The 7,500-nt window shown below is 37.2% G+C and overlaps 1 protein-coding gene across 1 annotated transcript in view; it reads right to left on the bottom strand.

Annotated features, from left to right (window-relative positions):
• The window catches only part of LOC125037007 (calcitonin gene-related peptide type 1 receptor-like), a 139,072-nt gene that overhangs the window by 123,043 nt on the left and 8,529 nt on the right, over positions 1-7,500 (bottom strand).

The following is a 7,500-nucleotide window of genomic DNA, read 5'->3' as shown; positions in this document are numbered from 1 at the left end:
ACACACACATATATATATATATATATACATATATGTGTGTGTGTGTGTGTACATATATATACTCAAACTCACAAACATATATATGAATACATATGCATATATGTATACATATACATATATACATACATACATACATACACATACATACATATCATATATATATATATATATATATATGTATATATATACATATATATATAATATATATATATATATATATATATATATATATATATATATATGCACTTACACATACACACACACACACACACACACACACACACACACACACACACACACACACACACATATATACACAAACTTGTGTGTGTGTGTGTGTGTATGTGTGTGTGTGTGTGTTTACATACATATACAGATACCCATATATGCACACGCAGTCAAAATATGGAAACGAACATAAATCAAAGAGAATATTCAAAATGCGTCTCACTCCTAACTCGGAAATACCGCCAGTGATTTAGGAGACAATCGCCTGGACAGCAACCAAGGGAAAACTCTGTCCTGGAAATGACAATCTTTTATTTAAGGCCACTTTGTAAACTATTTCTGCGTCTGGTATCTTGTCTGGCGTGGGCTGGTTTCTGATGTCGGTCGTTCGTGAATTATAGACACGTTTTTTTTTTTTGTTTTTGTTTTTTGCTGTTGGATGTGAATACGATTTTTTTTTTAGCGAAAAAAATGTGGAGGAACGATATGGATTTGTTTTTGTTGTAGTTGTTACCAAACAGTTACCAATTAGGATTTACGATAAGTCGAATATCTGGCACAAATATCTTGACTCTTTGCTAAGATTTATAACCATTTATCTCTTTGTCTGTCTGCTTATCCGACTGCCTTTCTGCCTAAATTTATGAGCGAATAATAAATAGCTTAAAAACAATCTAAAAATAAATAAAAAAATACTTTCTCATATCAAGTTGCCAACGAAACGTTTTTGGAACTTTAACTAATGATAAGAAAGTTGCTGCAGTTTTCATACCACGAGCAGGTTTTTACATGTAGCTTATCAATGACATTAAATTATATTTCTCAGTTTTCAAGTCTTCCACTTCCTTTATCACCCCTTTCTCTCTCTCTCTCTCTCTCTCTCTCTCTCTCTTTATCTCTCTCTCTTTCTCTCTCTCTCTCTCTTTCTTTCTCTCTCTCTCTCTCTCTCTCTTTCTCTCCGCAATTTTTTTTTATAGCGCTAGGCTTTTATCCCGTTTAATTTATCATCATGTTTTAAGTGAGACTTTCATATAACATGAAGTTAATGCTGAGAAGGCTTTGTATTTTAAGTCAAAAGAGAAACGCTGTCTTTTATGGAACCATTTAACCTAATTACTGGAAGTTTTCGTTACATCACACACACACGCATCTCTCTCTCTCTTTCTCTCTCTCTCTTTATATATATATATATATATGTATGTATGTATGTGTATATATGTATATATACATATATATAGAGAAAGAGAGAGAGAGAGTGTGAGCAGGAGGGGAACCGAGAGAGAGAGAGAGAGAGAGAGAGAGAGAGAGAGAGAGAGAGAGAGAGAGAGAGAGAGAGAGAGAGAGAGAGAGAGAGAGAAAGGGAGAGGGGGGGGGGGATGAGAGTAAGGAGACGGGAGTAAGATAAAGAGAAAGAGTCCCTGGACAAGTCTTGAGTGGTCATCCGTGCTGTTATGTTATTGTTGATACTTAAACGTACAGTGTGGAATGTTGATATGTTCGATAGTTTTTCCCAAACTCGCCCTATGTCTGGCAGCGCATTCGGCAGCCAATCAGCAATGACGTCAATGACGAGCAATGACGTCGTTAGTCAAACGCCAAACGCGTTGGAATTTTGTTCCTACAAAAGACGGGGGTGGGGGTAGATCTCCCTCCTTCCCTTAACATTCTTCTCTCTTTCTCTTTCTCTTTCTCTTTCTCTTTCTCTTTCTCTTTCTCTTTCTCTTTCTCTTTCTCTTTCTCTTTCTCTTTCTCTTTCTCTTTCTCTTTCTCTTTCTCTTTCTCATTCTCATTCTCATTCTCTTTCTCTTTCTCTTTCTCTTTCTCTTTCTCTTTCTCTTACTCTTACTCTTACTCTTACTCTTACTCTTACTCTTACTCTTTCTCTTTCTCTTTCTCTTTCTCTCTCTCTCTATCTCTCTCTTTCTCTCCCCCCTCTCTCTCTCTCTCTCTCTTTCTCTCTCTCTTTCTGATCTTTAATCCTTGTCTCTGGAGAACAGAACAAATTAAATTGGAATGAAAGGTAAAGCAAAAATACAAAGAGAAACGAAAAAGAAAAATCTGATTTAAAAAGAAAGAATAAAAATGAAAAGAAAGAAAACAAAACATGAGAAAAAAGGGGTTTAAATCTAATAGCAAAAATAAAGGCAAAAGAAAAAAGGAAAAGGAAAAGACAACGGTTAAAAAATAGATAAATAAAAATAAAACAAATTAGTCAATAGAAATATGCATAAAAAAAACGCATCTCACATTTCCCGATATCTCACTATCATGTAACTTCCTCTTGAGGGAAAATATCTATAAATGTTATTCTCAAAACACTTGTTTTACATTATTACGTTTTCTTGCCTAAGGTTGTATTTTAAGTAAGATTCTAGGATAAATAAATTTCTGTTATTTCTGTTATTTGTCAATATCTTTTAATTAGATATCATGTATTTTAGTGCATTTTGATGTTATATACGTAAAAATAATAAATGTTTTACCAACTTACACAATCTCTCAAATATTCACACACACACACAATCATTCACACACACAAATATTCACTCCCTCACACACAAAACCACAAAATCACTCTCTTTCTCTCTCACACACACACACTCCCTCCCCCTTCCCACTCCCCTTCCTTCCCCCCTCCCCTTCCTCTTCCCCTCCCCCTCCCCCTCCACATAGAATCATTCATCTCACAGACCCCACTCCCCCCCCCACCCCACCTCCTCCTTTAGTCTACATATCCATGCAGACTACAAGAGGACCCAGTTCCCTCTTCGAAGCACACGCACGAACACGAGGACTAATGACAAACGTAAAGCCAGCAGTTCATAATTAGATCACGTCCTGTCGAAAGTACATGTCACTTGAGATGACCAATTAATGAATTTCTGGGGATGAGGGAGGGAGGGTAGGAGGGGAGGGAGGGAGGGAAGGGGATGAGGGAGGTAGGGAAGGTGGGGAGGGAGGAAGGGAGGGAGGGAGGGAGGGAGGAAAGGAGGGAGGGAGGGAGGGAGGAAAGGAGGGAGGGAGGGAAGGAGGGGGAGGGAGGGAAGGAGGGAGGGAGGGAAGGTGGGGAGGGAGACAGGGAGGGAGGGAGAGAGGGAGGGAAGGAGGGGAGGGAGGGAAGGAAGGGAGGGAGGGAGGGAGGGAAGGAAGGGAGGGAGGGAAGGAGGGGAGGGAGGGAGGGAAGCACCCACGCACCCACGCACCCACACACCCACACACCCACACACCCACATACACACACGCACACACACACACACACACACAGACGCACACACACACACACACACAAAGTGAAGCAAGAAACGTGATATCAGTTAACTTCGTTTTTTACGCGGGAAATGTCTCATCGGAATTTAAAAAGCGCGGGCTGTTGCCAATGGCCGCCATATTGTCCTACTTTTTACTTGCATCAAATGACTATAAGAAGAAAATCTGCAGAATCTTTTCTTTCTATATACATACATGCGTTATATATGTACAGGTATATATATGTATAATATATATACATAATATATATAATATAATTATACATATATGTGTGTGTGTGTTTGTGTGTGTGTTTGTGTGTGTGTGGGGGGGGGGGGGGTCTGTGTGTGTATGTAAATAAATATGTATATATGTATATATGCATACACATACACACGTTTGCTTTTTGTAAGGATAAGCATTATAAGAAATATCAGTACAACATTACCTTTAAATATTTATATGACGGAGAATATCCCAGAAAATATGTATTGGTCCTTCGTATAAATATCAGTAAATGTCAGGAGTTTTGCTCAAGTTAATCTATTTCAATTTTAAATGTAAAACTTTCTATTTTACTTTCCTCAGCTGTAAAAAGCTATAAGATGTATATCCATTTTATCTGTTTAGCTATGTGTCTACCAATTTTGAATTCCACAAAGAAAACGATATGAATTCTGAAGGTATGCTTACTCTCTCTCTCTCTCTCTCTCTCTCTCTCTCTCTCTCTCTCTCTCTCTCTTCCTCCTTCTCTTTCTCTTTCTCTTTCTCTTTCTCTCTCTCTCTCTCTCGGAAATTTACAAATGCATTTTCTGCAACATACCTTTTCTCAAGTCATACTTATCTGGTAAGTTGAAGATCTTTAAATGCATATGTATTTTTTTTTTTTTTTTTTAAATAAAGCCCTAGAGCCCTATGCAGGGAATTGTTTTTTCTTTTTATCATGTAATATATATGCATGACCAATCAATGCCCAATCAATGCATACCCAAAGCACAGATCACATGTTTAGGAGCATAAGCCTCTCTGGTTACCACGCGCGATTTTGGCCCCCAACTATTCAGGCTCTGGCGTCCTGTCCACGTCGATAGAGAGGGCCATAACTCGTGCGGATATGGGTGCCTACAAGTCAAATTCTAATAGGACCAGCATTTTAGTATTTCCTTTGATGTCAAATATGAATCCAATCTAAAAAAAAATCTTTTGAACCAGATTTCGCAGAATTTTTTGTTCTTTAGTCTTTTGTTTTTTTTTACGGGTAATTTTTCTCACGGTGCAATGTTGCCAGATCGCAAAATGGCAGAGAGAACAGTAGCAGCCTAGGCGTTAATGAGGCAAAGGGCAATAGGGTGATACACCAATCAGTTCACATTACACGGTTCTTCGCAGCCCATCAGCTCATAGTAATACTATCTGCCTAGCCAATCAGCACAGGCATACGATTTTTTCTACCCAATCAGCTCACCTTTCCGTGTCATTGGCAGCCAATCAATGACCAGAAAGGACTACACTTTCTTAAAACCACCTCCAGTGTTTATTTCTCTCTCTCTCTCTCACTCTCACCCCTCTTCTCTCTGTCTCTCTCTCTCATCCCTCTTCACTCTCTCTCTCTCTCGTCCCTCTTCTCTCTCTCTCTCATTCTCTCACTCTCACCCCTCTTCCCTCTGTCTCTCTCTCTCACCCCAAGTATCTCTCTCTCTCTCTCTCTCATCCCCATTCCCTCTCTCTCTCTCTCTCTCTCACCTCTCTTCTCTCTGTCTCTCTCTCACCCCCATTCCTCTCTCCTCTCTCTCTATCTCTCTTTCTCTCTCTCTCTCTCTCTCTCTCTCTCTCTCTCTCTCTCTCTCTCTCTCTCTCTCTCTCTCTCTCTCTCTCTCTCTCTCTCTCTCTCTCTCTCTCTCTCTCTCTCTCTCTCTCTCCTTCATTCCCTGCAATTCCCTTCTCATTCCTCCTTTTATTTCGACAAAAAACACTCACCGCTTTCTATTCTCCGTAGAGGTATCGGATAGCTTGTCTCGCTTCGACTTCGGGGAATTGATTCAACGCTCGCCGATTTCTGATTTCGACAAGGGAGCGACAAACACACTGGTTATTTGTGTATTTACAGATGTATGTATATATTTTTATTATTATTTTGTTTTATTTATTCAAAATGTGTTTATTCAGGTCGTTGCGTAGCGAGAGAAAGATACGCATTTATCAGATACAGTGTTGGGGATGATAAACGATTTTAAGGAAACAAACATCCGGTTGAAATAACAAGAAATGGACCTATATCAAGAGCAACAATCTATAGGGGTCTATCAAAACAAATTGCGTAGGCCCATATAAAAACAAAAACAACGGGTAAGCCTGTATAAATAGAAAAAAAAAGGCCTTGAATAAAAAAAAAAAAAAAAAAAAAAAAAAAACACGTATAGGCCTGTATCTCCCTCAGCCTAAAGCCGTGCGTGAGTTTATTTTAAATAAGGAAATTATAACGAGGAATTTTAAACATTTCAAGGATCTTAATCAAGTTTACAAATAACCGCTAAATATATATATATATATATATATATATATATATATTGTCATCCCGATGTTATCTTTCACCTCTCTTAGAATGTTTACTTCATCAGTTACGAAAATGAACTGTTCGTGTAACAATATATATATATATATTGGATGCAGATTAAATCAAAGAAAAATTATATTATGCATAATCACATCCATGTAGCCCAAGTAGTTTTTTTGTTCTTTTACGAGAAAAAAGTAAATAAAAGTCATAGTTTTAATGGATTTGTTTCTACAATTTTTTCAGCTGGCGATGAGTGTTGAAATTAAATTCTGAAAATGGGTGTTGTTTCGTAATGTTCTGTACATTGTCGACCACTACACCCGTTCACCACCCGCGTCTACTACAAATAAACAAAAGAGGGAGAGTGAGAGAGAGAAAAAAAGAGAGAAATGAGTAAGAAAGGGAAAGAGAAGGAGGAAGAGAAAGAGAAGGAGAAGTAGAAGGAGAAAAGAGAAAAGAGAGAGAGAGAGAGAGAGAGAGAGAGAGAGAGAGAGAGAGAGAAGAGAGAGAGAGAGAGAGAGAGAGAGAGAGAGAGAGAGAGAGAGAGAGAGAGAGAGAGAGCGAGAGAGAGAGAGAGATAGATAGATAGATAGATAGATAGATAGATAGATAGATAGAGAGAGAGAGAGAGAGAAAGAGAGAGAGAGAGAGAATCTTTCCGACACCCCCTATCTCAATGCACTGTCGACTCTATAGCATTATATCATCCTGATGGTTATAAACTACGGTGCTGAAAATGCTGAAAAGAAGCAGATTTCAAACACGACTAAAAAAGATTTCTGGAAATAGGTTTATCACATTTCTGGGCGAGAAAATCAGGTTCATTTATATTCAAAATCCATTTCATAGGAGCTGGCATTTTTTTGCATACTGTTGAATATAGCAAGTGCAACTTTGATGTAGAAATGGAAAACAAATAATCATACTAATAATCATTATCATCATCATCATTATTATAATGACTACTATTATTTTATATGGGAACAGACGAGGAACACACATGTGGAAATACAGTAATCTTTTTCTCTCAGGTTAGCTATTAACTTGATAACTTGCAATTATTATTCCCAGTACAAGAATAAAAAAACAAAAACAAAAAACAAAAAAAAAAAAAAAAAAAAAAAAAAAAAAACATGCGATCTGATATTCATAAATTACTTAATCAAATAAAGATCACAATTAGGGTAGTTTGTGCGATATACATATAATATATCATACGACCTAAATTGACATTCACTAATAATAATAAAAACGACCCCCCTAGAAAGAAAGAAAGAAAAAAAAAAAAAAAAATAGACACCCTTAATTGGGTACATTTTCTTTGAACATGAAGTGAACAGTTTCGACATTGAAAAATTTCGACGTAAATGGTGACAATATGATAATAATAATAAATAATAATAATAAAAAGATACACAAATAAAAAAATATCAATGATGATAATGGTAATTGTAATGATATCAATAATA

The sequence above is a fragment of the Penaeus chinensis genome, chromosome 22 (genome assembly GCF_019202785.1).
Source record: "Penaeus chinensis breed Huanghai No. 1 chromosome 22, ASM1920278v2, whole genome shotgun sequence".
NCBI classification, from domain to species: Eukaryota; Metazoa; Arthropoda; class Malacostraca; order Decapoda; family Penaeidae; genus Penaeus; species Penaeus chinensis.
Note: the sequence above shows the minus strand (reverse complement) of the source record. Positions and strands in the feature narration are given on the sequence as shown.